The 13,230-nt window shown below is 40.5% G+C and overlaps 1 protein-coding gene across 2 annotated transcripts in view; it reads right to left on the reverse strand.

The window, feature by feature from the left end:
• The window catches only part of ARG2 (arginase 2), a 43,334-nt gene extending 30,154 nt beyond the window's left edge, over positions 1–13,180 (reverse strand). The window contains exon 1 of one of the 2 annotated variants that reach the window (XM_067732675.1): positions 13,043–13,180. The gene's annotated coding sequence lies outside the window, so the exon portion shown is untranslated. The remainder of the gene's footprint in view (positions 1–13,042) is intronic. The other variant, XM_067732667.1, reaches the window with a different exon arrangement.
• Between the last annotated feature and the right edge of the window lie 50 nt (positions 13,181–13,230).

Below are 13,230 nucleotides of genomic sequence, written 5' to 3' on the forward strand. Positions count from 1 at the left end.
ATAAACTTCAGAAGACTTTTTTACACAAAGGGTTAATGGTCCTGAGTCTGCATTAGGGAGTTGGGAAAATGTGGTCCCTTCTTTCTCACGTTTCCATCCTGGAGCTGAGAGAATTAACATAACAACCCTAGAATACGGTTAAAGTAAGGAAGCAAAGGATGAGTTCTACGGAGGGTAAAACTTAGGAGTCTGTTTACCATGCAATGGAGATTCCTGGGTTCAGTAGAGAGGCGGGAGTGAAGGGACTAGAGGAGGGGGCATAAGAGTAAGTGACTGGTTTCATTGCCTGCCCAACCAGCAGCCCTGTGTGGAGGCAGGTGCCTGAGCCCCTCACATACTCATCACTTCCCCTCCCCCTCCCCTACCACCACCACCACAACACAGAGGGGTTTTTATCTGGGGCCCTGATCAGTGATGGAGGAGTGAAAGCAGACCAATGGCTGCTATCAAGGGCCAAATGAAATTTAGGTGTGAAATCTCTTTTAGTGCCAGCAGAGGCTGGGGCTGCCGAAGACACGGAACACTTTGTCCTTTGTTCAGGTTCCAAACTGAAAACGAGCTTCGGGCCCTTTGCACTTTACTGTTCTTTCTATTGGGAACCTTACGTCTTCTCCCTCCCTCCCTTCCCTTCCTTAATTTCTTCTCATTCTTCAGGTTTTCATTTTGAAGTTACTTCTTCAGAGAAGCCTCTCCAGACCTTCCAAAGCTGAGTTAGTCATAATAGTACTTGCTAACATTACTGAATGATTACTATATACTAGATACCTGCTCAACACTTTGCAAGTGTTAATTAAATTCTCATCGCAAGGCAGTGAGGTAGGCACTGGTATTATCTCCATTTACGATATGGTAACCAAGACCTGGTAAGGCTAAGTCATTGGCTCAAGGTCACAGAGTAAGGAGTCAAAAGCAGAATCCAAAACCAAGTCAGAACAAGGGTATTAATTACCCCTCCCATGGTTCACTTAATCCTCTGATTTACAATTGCCTATTTAGAGGATTATTTCTTTCTCCTGGAGAGCAGCTTGTTTGAGAGCCTGAATGGTATCTTACTATCATTTAACACAGTGCTACATGAAGGGTGTTCAATAAATTTGTATTGAATAAATAGATATTAAATGACATGTGTCTTTTAAAATTGAAGTATAATTAATTTACAATATTGTGTTAGTTTCTGGTGTACAGCAAAGTGATTCAGTTATATATATGTATTCTTTTCCATTATAGGTTATTACAAGATAGTGAATACAGTTCCCTATGCTATCCAGGAGGACCTTGTTTATCTTAACTGTCTTTGAAAAGAAGTCATGTCTCTTTATGCTCTGAAAAGTTCTGAGGATGGAATTACCACTCTTATATGGGACAGGGAAGATTTCATGCAATTGGCGTTCAAGCCGAGCCTTAAGGATTTTCCAGGAGGAATCTGTAGGGTGTCTGGGGAATGGTGAGAATAGTGATTTCAGCTAAGAGGCATGAACTTGAGTGATGGAAGTGGAGGGAGAGAGTCAATAAATATTTGGGCGCCCACTGTTTGTCAGATAGTGTTTTAGGATCTGGGAGTACAGTGTTAGAATCCAAGCTCTCCTTGAGACAGAGAATTGTAGGTACTGATATGCATGATAAATTAAATACGTGTGAAAAATAAGGTAATGTGGTAGAGAGTATGTATGGGGGAGAACTTTAACTAGTGCAGTCAGGGAGATGAGGGACAGATGTTAAAAGTACTGCACAACTGGAATAGATGGTACTTAGCTACAGATTAGGGAGGGAAACAGAGGAGAGATTTTAAGCCTGGGCGAGGAGGAACATGGTGGTACTAGAGTAATATTGATACATATAATATAGAGTAGTAGAATAGTGGTACTAGAGTAATAGTTCTGAAAAGATGAATAGCCCACCAAGGTAGTATGAAAATTACTTTAAACTAATAATACCTGATTATCAGCCATAAAAGAACATTAAAAAAAAAAAGAAACTTAATCAGAGCCTCCTGAAAATACAGCTGCCATTGACTCCCACCAGCCCACCCCACTGAGGGATTTTCCTGATTGGGAAATGACTGACTTTTAACACCAAAAAGGGAACCAGCTGCCTATTAGCGTCAAAAAGCCCAACAGAACTTTCCATACTTTGAAGTATGAAGCCCTAACCCCCTCTCCTTTTGTTAAGCTGGTGTATATAGCTTTACTTTGGCTATTCAGCGAGTTACTCATCACTGAGCAACTTTCTTTTCTCCTGTTAATCTATTGTCAGTTAATTCGCAAGCCCCCACTCACTTGAACCTGAAATGACAGAGGAAAAGGTTTCCTTCCAACAGTTTTCAACCCTGGCAGCTGTTAAAAAGAACCTACGGACCTTTCTAAGAAACACTCAAGTCCATATCCTCCCTCCCCTACCACCCATTATTTATCAGGGATGGACCCAGGCAACAGTTTAAAACCTCCCCAGGTGGCTCTAATATGCAGTCAGGGTAGAGAATGCAGTATGAAGAGTTAGATCTTTCAGAGCTTCTCAGACTTTAATGTGCAAACAAATCATCTGAGACTCTTGTTAAGCTCAGTAGGTCTGCTGTGAGACCCAAGAATCTGCATTTCTCACAAGCTCCTAGGTGATGCCCATGCTGCTGGTCTACCTACCACACTTTGAATGGTAAGTCTTTCACCAGCCTTCTTTCACTTTTCATTTTAAATCTTCAGAATCATATTCACATGAAAGTAACTTAACTTCCTAGGCTACACAGTTGTGGCTTCATCAAAATCACTTAAAGAAGTCGTTGCTACCCATCACTTGAAACTGAGCTGAGAATATAATGATCTAACTGAACCTGTTTCTCAAGCCTATGTCCGTCAAACTAGATCCATCATTTTAACTAAACTTTCCCACGTTTGGTTTATTCCATTAAGAAAAACTTTAGTGTACAAGGATATAAAGTCTCTTGATATTTCAAGGGCAGAGAAACCTCCCACAAAAAAGCCAGGTGGTTCGTTGATTTAAATTGAAAACATTAAGCTTTACTATCCTAAAATGGCACAAGATGGGGATATGACTCCAAGAAAAAAACCCTCTGCTTTCTGTGCTGTATCTGTTTCTGTAGGTTTCCTTCTATTTCTACGTGTCTATTTTTCCTTCCTTCTCTAGTTGTTTATTTTTTCCACTGTCATTCTTCCTTATATGAAATAGTTACTAGCCATTTTCACTGGGTGGGAAAACAAGAGGGTGGTATGAAGTAAATTATGGTAGATTAACAGGCTGGAACACTATGTAGCTATTTTATTTTATTTTCCTTTCTCTTTTTAACATCTTTATTGGAGTATAATTGCTTTACAATGGTGTGTTAGTTTCTGCTCTATAACAAAGTGAATCAGCTATAAATATACACTATGTAGCTATTTCAAATGTATTTATAAAATCTATAGAAATATGGAAAATGTCTGCCAAAACATTAATTTTTGTTAAATTAATTACACTGAGGTGATCCTAATACCTTTGCTGCCTACATAAGCAAACCAAAACCTATAAATGCCTCAAAGTTAAGAAATCTAAACTTAAGGGCAACCAATCACAAATGGCCAATCAGGCATTCCAAATACTACAACCTTATGCTAAAGCTAATCAGATGATTTCCTTGCTTTGCTTCTACCTTTTCTCTATACAAGTCTTTCCCCTAGCTCCTGTCAGTGGAATGAGAGTTCTTACCCACTTCTGGTTTGGTGCTGCCCAATTTGAATTGATTTTTTTCTCAAATAAACTCTTAACATTTTTTAAATGCCTCAGTTTATATTTTAACATTACAAAATGGTTTATATACTATCACTACAATAATTTTTAAAAGTGCAGAAACTAAGAAAATGATGGAAAAGTAATATGTAAAACTGAACGGTCTTTAGGACTTGTGTAATTTTTTTCTCTCATTCACATTTTCTTTTCTTTTTTAAAAAAATATTTATTTATTTATTTGGCCGCATTGGGTCTTAGTTGCAGCACGTGGGCTCTTCGTTGTGGCACGCAGGCTTCTCTAGTTTTGACGTATGGGCTCCAGAGCACGCAGGCTCAGTAGTTGCAGTGCACAGGCTCTCTAGTTGTGGTGCGTGGGCTCCAGAGCGTACAGGCTCAGTAGTTGTGGCACACGGGCTTGGTTGCCCCACTGCATGTGGGATCTTAGTTCCCCAAGAAGGGATCGAACCTGTGTCCCCTGCATTGGAAGGAAGATTCTTAACCACTGGACCACCAGGGAAGTCCCCACAAATTTTCTGTATTGCATCATCTTCTCAACAATTAAAAACATTAAAACGAAAGGACTTAAATGCTTGGGAAATGAAGATTTGTTTAGGTGACACAATTATGGGTGTATTTTCTTTCATAAAATTTCAGTTTGATGTTGGGAAAATAATAAACATATCTTATTAAAAATGGACAAGTAATAAAATTTTAAAAATATACATTATTTATAAGAGTATAAAAAAAACACCAAATACCTAGAAATAAGTGTAATGAAATGCACAAGGAGATTGCTGAGAGAAACTAGAGAAGACCTAAATAAATGGAGACATATACCAGGTCATGGGCTAGAAGACAACATAAATAAGATGTTAAAAATAAATAAGCTACAAGGATATGTTGTACAGCACAGGGAATATAGGCAATACTTTATAATAACTATAATGGAGTATAATCTTGAAATACCATGAATCACTAAGTTGTACACCTGAAACTTACATATTGTAAATCAACTATACCTCAGTTTAAAAAAAAAAAGTCAATTCTCCCTAAATTGATTGACAGACTCAATGCAACCCAAGCAGGATTTCTGGTGAAAATACAAAGAATCTAGAACAGCCAACACAGTCTTGAAGTAAAATATCAAAGCTGGAAGACTTAACACAATGAGAAATCAAAACCTACTATAAAGACAGGTTGATGTTGGCACAAGGAAAGACAAAAGAGAGCAACAGAACATAACAGAGTCTGGAAACAGACCGCTGCAGAGGTCGTCACCTAGTTTACAATAAAGGCACCACTGCCATCAGTGGAGAAAAGATGTTCTTTTTGACAAATGTTGTAGGGGAAAAAAAAAGAGCCTTGACCCTTATCTCATATTAAACAAAGTATTAAAAATGGATCATAGGCATAAATATGAAAGATAAAACAATAAAGCTTCTAGAAAAAAAAAGGAATCGAATATTTTCATGAACTTGAGGCAGGCAAAGTTTCTTAAACAAAACATACAACAGCACTAACCATAAAGGAAAATATTGCTAACTTAGACTTTATTACAATTAAAACCTCTGTTCATCAAAAGACACCATTTAAGAATATGAAAAAGTAAGGCATAGACTATATTTTACTGCATGGATGATAACCCCTCAATAAAAAAATTGTTTTATATGGACAGATAAAGAAAACTCTGCTTCTGAAAGATGGGGTTGTCTACTGAAAAAAAATGCACAACCCAAAAGTTGAGAATTATGTTTTATTTGCTGGCTTACTAAAGACTTCAGCCTGGGAGACAGCCTCTCAGAAGCTCTGAGGGACTGCTCCAAAGAGGTAAGGGAGGAGCCAGGATATATAGGAGTTTTTGCAACAAACAAACAAAAACAAAAAAACCCAAGTAGGGGCTTCCCTGGTGGCGCGGTGGTTGGGAGTCCGCCTGCCGATGCGGGGGACGCGGGTTCGTGTCCCGGTCTGGGAGGATCCCGCGTGCCGCGGAGCAGATAGGCCCGTGAGCTATGGCGGCTGGGCCTGCGTGTCCGGAGCCTGTGCTCCGCAACGGGAGAGGCCACAACAGTGAGAGGCCCGCGTAACGCAAAAAAAAAAAAAAAAAAAAAAAAAAAAACCCAAGTAGTCAGAACACAAAAAGATTACTGCTAATTAAGGAAAAACCAGGCATCTCAAGTTAATGAATTTAGCACTTTTCTAAGTATGGGAAGATGCAAGAGTCTGGGCTTAATGAAATTATTCCTTTGATATGCACCTTAACTACCTAGGGCCAGTACCCTAGTTTTTCCTCCATCCTGAGTTCCCCTCTGTGCACCACTAGGGGCATAGCTGCAGTGACTGATGTCTTTTCTTAAAAAATTAATTTACTTAATTTATTTATTTTTGGCTGCATTAAGACTTCGTTGCTGTGCGTGGGCTTCCTCTAGTTGTGGTGAGCAGGGGCTACTCTTCGTTGTGGTGCGTAGGCTTCTCATTGCGGTGGCTTATCTTGTTGCAGAGCACGGGCTCTAGGCACGAGGGCTTCAGTAGTTGTGGCATGCAGGCTCAGTAGTTGTGACTCACGGGCTTAGTTGCTCCATGGCATGTGGGATCTTCCCGGACCAGGGCTCAAACCTGTGTCCCCTGCATTGGCAGATGGATTCTCAACCACTGCGCCACCAGGGAAGCCCAGTGACTGATGTCTTGATGGCCTCAACATCCTTTGTTTACTGAAATGGCAAGTGACATTCTTTGTCCACAAGGCAGACATACCTTTCCCTATCCTTCCCATTAAGAACAGCTAAAGGGCTTACCTGGTGGCGCAGTGGTTGAGAGTCCACCTGCCGATGCAGGGGACACGGGTTCGTGCCCCGGTCCGGGAAGATCCTACATGCCGCGGAGCGGCTGGGCCCGTGAGCCATGGCCGCTGAGCCTGCGCGTCCGGAGCCTGTGCTCCGCAACGGGAGAGGCCACAACAGTGAGAGGCTCGCGTACCGCAAAAAAAAAAAAAAAAAAAAAAAGAACAACTAAAATCCTTGGACATTTTATATGAAACAAACAAAAGAAGACTCTGAAAGATGGAGAGAAGGAGGCTGACTAGGGACCCTAGAAGGACACAGTGGTGAGTTCCCTGGGTTTTCTTTTTCCCTCGTATGTCCCAGACTGCATGCTGGAGAAGATGGCCTACAGAAACCTCTGTAGGGAATTGAAGAAATGCGCTACAGAAACCTGTTCTCTTTAGCCAAAAGACAAAATAAAGAGCAGCCTAGCAACACAGAAAACTTTTAGACAATAACTACTTTACTCCAGCACAACACTACAGAAAAAACTGCAGCCCCATCATCATCCCTGCCACAAAGGCCGAGGGGGGTAATCTAGACTTTCACCTTCGCTAGGCTGTAAAGAGGAGCCCCACCCTGCTGCTGGGGCGACATCAGAGAAGGCTGAGTGGTAATAGCTTCTGCTAGTGCCACCCTGTGGTGTCAGTGGAGAACGTGTGGGAAGCCTGGACTTCCACAGCCACCCAGAAGTTACAAGGAACGCCTCCCCACCAGGTGTCAATGGAGGCCAAGTGGGGAACCTGGACGCTGCCCCTACCTAGTGATGTGGTGGTGCCCTTCTACCTCTGCTGGAGCAGCATCAGTGTGTTAGCAACCTGGGCCGCTGGACTCTTTAATCAATAGATATTGAGAAGAGACCAGACAAGAATTCCAGGCAAGGCTTTATTGGGGCTCATGCTGCAGCAGGAGGGAGTGAAAACAAGTCAGGTGCCCATGCTCGTTCCACAAGAGGAGCTGCTTGGGTCCTTAAAAGGGGTAAGAATGGGCACATACGTGCGTTGGGCAGGAGGTGTAGATTAGGTGGTCTGCCCACACTCTTGGTGGTGCTGTGTGAAGGGATCATAAACAGTACCCAGCTTTTGCTCCTGGAACCTTAGAAGTGGCAGTTGGTTTGAGTTTTTTCTGTATCTTATTGTTCATAATTGCCCCAACTGCCCATGCATGCAGTTATTTTTAGTCCCTTATAGTTGCTTTGTATTCTGTTGCTTGAGGGGACATTTGTCCAGGTTCAAGCACTCCAGTAAATGGTCCCAGGTCCCAGATCCCAGCCCATCTCAAGTGGAGACCTGCTATAACAGAAGATTTAAATAAGATACAAAATCTCATAATATTAAAAGTGCTCAGGTTTCTAGCTAAAGTCATTCATCAGAAAAATCTCCACTTGAAAGACAATAGACAATCAACAGATGCCAATACCAAGATGACATAGTTGTTAGAATTATCTGACCAGGATTTTAAGTAGCCATAATAAAAATGCTTCAACAAGCAATTACAAACACATTTAAAACAGTTGAAAAAATTGGGTCTCAGTAAAGAATAGAAGATATCAAAAATCACCACATGGAAATTTTAGAACTGAAAAATATAATAACTAAAATTAAAAACTCAATGTATGGACTCAACAACAAAATGGAAGGACACAGGAAAGAATCAGTGAACTTGAAGATAGCAGTCACTCAATATGACCAACAGAGAGAAAACAGACTGGAAAAAAAAATGAACAGAGCTTTAGGGACCTTGGGACTATAACAAAAAAATCTAATAATCGTTTCATTTGATCAGAAAGAGAGGAGAAAGAAGGTGAGGCTGGAAAAAAAAAAAAAAAAGGTGAAGAAATAATGGCTGAAAGTTTCCCAAATTTGGCAAGACATAAACTTACATATGCAAGAAGGTGAGTAAACACAAAATACGATTAACCCAAAGAAATTCGTGCCAAGATATATCATAGTCAAATTTCTGAAAACTAAAGACAAAAAATCTTGAAAGCAGTGGTGGAGAAACAATACCTTACTTAAAGGGGAAAAATAACTCACGTGACAGAGATTTCCCATCAGAAACCATGGAGGCTGGAAGGAAGTGGCACAATTTTCCAAGTGCTGAAAGAAAACTGTCAACCCAGAATTGTATATCCAGTGAAAACATTCTCCAGGAATGAAGGGGAAATCAAGAAATTTTCAGATGAAGGAAAACTAAAAGAATCTGTTACCAGCTGACCTACCTTAAGAGAATGGGTAAAGGAAGTTCTCTGAGCAAAAAGAAAATGCTGAAAGAAGGAATCTTAGAACATCAAGAAGGAAGAACAATGGAAAGAGCAAAAATATGAGTAAACACACAGACTTTCTTTCTCCTCTTAAGTTTTCTAAGTTACATGTGATGGTTGAAGTGAAAATTATGGTACTGTCTGATGTGGGTCTCAATGAATGTAGAGGAAATATTAAGACAATTATAAATATGGAAGAGTAGAGGGAGGAATGCTTTCTACACTTCACTTGAACTGGTAAAATGTTGATATCAGTAGACTGTGATAGTGGTTGTGAGGTAATAGAAAAAAAATATATATATATATATTTATATATTGGTCTCTGCCCCTGGTTCCTGGCACAGAGCTCCTAAAATCCTTGTAATTTCCTAAGTGATAAGAGCATGAAGAGCATCTTTTGTTCTAATATTTGGTCTTTGACTTGGCTCCTGACACAAAGTTCCTAAACACTTTGGGATTTCCTGGTTGACCGCAGTGTCTTCTGTTCTAATGAGGTGACTCTTGGTGGGATCCTGGATGGCAGCTGACCACCAGAAAGACCAAGACATGATTAGAAGCTTGGGATTTTCACCTCCTATCCCCCCATCCCATTCTCCAGAGAGGGAAGACTGGCTGGAAATGGACATAATGATTGATCATGCCTACATGATGAAGCCTCTATAAAAATTCCAAAAGTACGGGGTTTGGAGAGTGTCCAGATTGGTGAATCCTCCACATATCGGGAGGTTGATGCATGCCTACTCTACGGGGACAGAAACTCCTGCACTCAGGACCCTCCCAGACCTTGCCCTCTATATCTCTTCATCTGGCTATTCATCTGTATCATTTATCATATCCTTTATTAGATAATAAACTGGTAAACGTGTTTCCCTGAGTTTTGTGAGCTGTTCTAGCAAATAATTGAATCCAAGGGAGAGGAGGTCATGGGAACCTCTGACTTGTAGCCAAGAGGGGAGCAGTCTCATGGAACTGAGCCCTTAACTTGTGGGATCTGACACTGTCTCCAGGTAGACCGTGTCAGAATTGAGTTAAATTGTAGGATACCAAGCTGGTGTCACAGAGAATAATTGTCCTTGGTGTGCGACCCGCACCACCCCCCACCTCCCGCCAACATTTGGTGTCAGACGTGTTATAAGTGTGGTAGCAGGATGAGAATAAAGGAGAAACACAGGAGAAGACTGAGTTTTTTTAAAAACAGTTTCATATATATAATGTAATACCTAGAGCCACCACTAAAAAAGCTACATAAAGAGGTATATCCACACTACATAGATAAGCCAAAATGGAACTCTAACCAAGATGAAATGTGTAATATTTACCTTTTTTATGCAAAGTAAATTATTTCTTGATCAGTTTCACAAACTTGCAACAAGCTTTTTAGTTCTTTTTGTTGGCTTTTTAAAAACTGAAGTATAATTGGCAATATTTATCTTTTTAAAAGGCTATTTATTTGGAATTTCTTTTCACTTAGATGGGCCTTTACTTTTACAAGTAAGTGGTCCTAAAGAAGACCTACTCTCAGTTAACACAGTAGCAATAATCAGTAATGCTATATCATAAAAAAAGTAAATGGAATAAAAACTACAGTGTAAGACAGTATTTTTAGAAAAACTACTCAATCTGTAAGTGTAAGTACTAAAAGAAAGCTCTATAGAAGGGTTTTAAGAATCCAGCACGGGCCATAAAAATAAAAAGTTAACTGAATTCTTTGGCTTGATTTTTTTTCTTACTATTCATAGACATTCAGCTTCCAAGAAAAACTTCAGCAGTTGAAATAAGTACCCATTTTATCAAAAGTAGGTCAGATTAATCCTGTATATTGCCACCACAATGCTCAATGCATTCAAATATATTTCCTAGTTCTGTAGTCACAACTCTTTGGAAAGTGTATGCCCAGTTGTTCACCAATCATTTTTCTTTCCCCACTGGGCATACTGATAGACCATGCTTCCTGGCCTCCTTTGAAGTTAGGTACAGCCATGTTTATGAGTTCTGGCCAGTGGAATGCGGGTTGAAGACTTGGCCTTAAAACCCTCCCATGCATGATCCTCCATGCTTGCCCCTCATCTGTTAGCCAGATGTAGAGGATCCAATGGAGGGGACCCTGAGGAGGCCCCAGGGGATTGTGAAGCCACTAAATGGAAGGAGCCTGGGTCTCTGAATCACAACTTGGCAGAAATGATGGGTCATCTGACCACAAGCACCTAAGTGGAACTGTAGACAGACAATAAACAAACATTTATTGTGTTATGCCACTGACATTTTTTTAGTAGCAGTTAGCCTGCCTTGACAAATACAGAGTACATGTTTCTCATGCTTCCTATCTCTGCTTCTCCACAACTGAATTCATGAGGGAATTAGCTGTGAGACTCCTTTAATGACCCTGCAAAAAGATATTACACCTCCTCGGAGAATCTTGCCAATTGCTAAGTCTAAGTTCTTTTCTTCAGCCTGCCCTTCCTTGCTGTTATTTTCCACCGAATTTTTGAGGCTTGTGAATACTCTGAAGTCCAGCATTGAGAGACGAAAGAATCACTCCTTGCTGTGTTTACAGGGTCATGGGCATGAGAACTTGTTGCTTCATATCCCAGGCGGCATCTAAGTAAATAGCAAATACATAGATTTCCATTTCTACTGGGATGCCAAACTGCGTAATCGAGTTACCATGACACTGTGATCTGACAGAGCAAAGTGATTATAAAGACTTCAGAATTCTATTACCACACTATCTATCCCTAGAATGTGGTATTTAATATAATAATTTAATATTCAAAAAATTAAGTACTTTAAATATATTTAGGTGTCTTTTTTTCTTTCTATGACTCTAGAGTTGTGAAACTTCTGAGCCTGCACAGGTTCTTAACTTTTTTTGGTGCCACAGATCCCCTGTAAGTCCGGTAAACCTAATGGACCCCTTATCACAATAATGTTTTTAAATGAATAAAGTACATAGGATTTCAAAGAAAACCAACTGAATTAAAATACTGTTATCAAAATATTTAAAAAATGTCTTACGGTAATAGGTGTCTCTATTGACACATTAAATTAGAAGATCTAGTAGTTGGTCGAATAATTTCTGCAATTTTGAAGTAGTGATGAGTGGAAATGACATTTTGAGATAATTATTGTGAGATAAAGATATCTGTGGTTTCTATCGGTGACAAAAATCACAAGTATTGCTAATACTAACTGGTTTGTTGCCTAATTCATAATCAAAAGAAATGTTAAATTTCAATTATAAGTTAATGAAACTAAAGATGAAACTCTGATTTTATCTGTGAAGTGCAAGTTAAGAACTCCAGGCCTGGTGGTTTCCCCAAAACATCAACCCTGTTTATCTCGGAGTAGTGGAAATACAGATGGTTTAAACATTTTCTTCTTTTCTGTATTTTTCAAATTTTCCACAATAAGCAAACATCACTTTTGCATGATATTTACAAAAACAAAAAGGGGTGTATTGCTTGGTAAGATTCAGGGTATAAAAATAAAATTGGAAAAACAACAATGCTTGAAGAAAATCCTTTAGGAAAAGTAAAAAAAGGAAAACAAAATCCTGGATGAAGATGGAGAAGCTGAACCTGACTTTCATCGGAACACAAAGTTGGTGAGGCCTTTATGCCATTTATCTTTATACACAAATTCTTTCATACACGATGCTGCCTCAGGGCTGAAGCACCATAACTCTTTTAACGGGCCACACAGGCACTCTTGGGCCACATCCCAAGTAAAAAGAAAAAGGGGAACCCACAGGTCACTAGTAGTCATGAGTTTAGTAATTTTATTATCCATCCATACCTTCTGCATCTTCCCCTCTTGCTAACCCTCCCAGCCAGGACTTGTCTGCCTTCTCAATGCTCTGCACAGTGGTCTGGGAGAGAAAACTAGACAGTGAAATCCAAACTCCCTACGGGCCCTACAAGACCCTCATGGATCTGGCCCCTACCTACCTCCCCAACTTCCAACTGCATTCCCCATGCGTCGGCCTCTCTGACCTTTTGATTCCTCCAATAAGCCAAACTTGTTCCAGCCTCGGGGGCTTTGTCTTTCCTGGTCCTCCTTCCCGGCAATTTCCTCCTCCAGAGCATCCCGAGACCAGTCTTGGCTCCTTATCCTTGGGGCTCTGATGTCTTTCCCCAGAGACTTTCCTTACTTGCCCATTGAAAGTCCCCAAGCAGCCCCTGCACTTAAAACTAGCTGGCACCGGAATCAAAGAATGAATGAATGAATGAGTGAAATGAACGAATACCTGCGGACTGCCTCCTTGGGGCGTACTCTGGCTTGGAAATCAAACTCAGTTTGTAGAGCGAAAGCACGTTAATAGCGGTTTTAACCTGTCCGCTCAGACGTTGGCCCCCCCCACAAATCTCTGGAGGTCCGGGCGTGGAAAACCCAGAGAGCCTTGGGGGCTGTCGGCGCGAAACTGCGGCTGCGCGC

This window comes from Pseudorca crassidens, chromosome 1, assembly GCF_039906515.1.
Source record: "Pseudorca crassidens isolate mPseCra1 chromosome 1, mPseCra1.hap1, whole genome shotgun sequence".
Lineage (NCBI taxonomy): Eukaryota > Metazoa > Chordata > Mammalia > Artiodactyla > Delphinidae > Pseudorca > Pseudorca crassidens.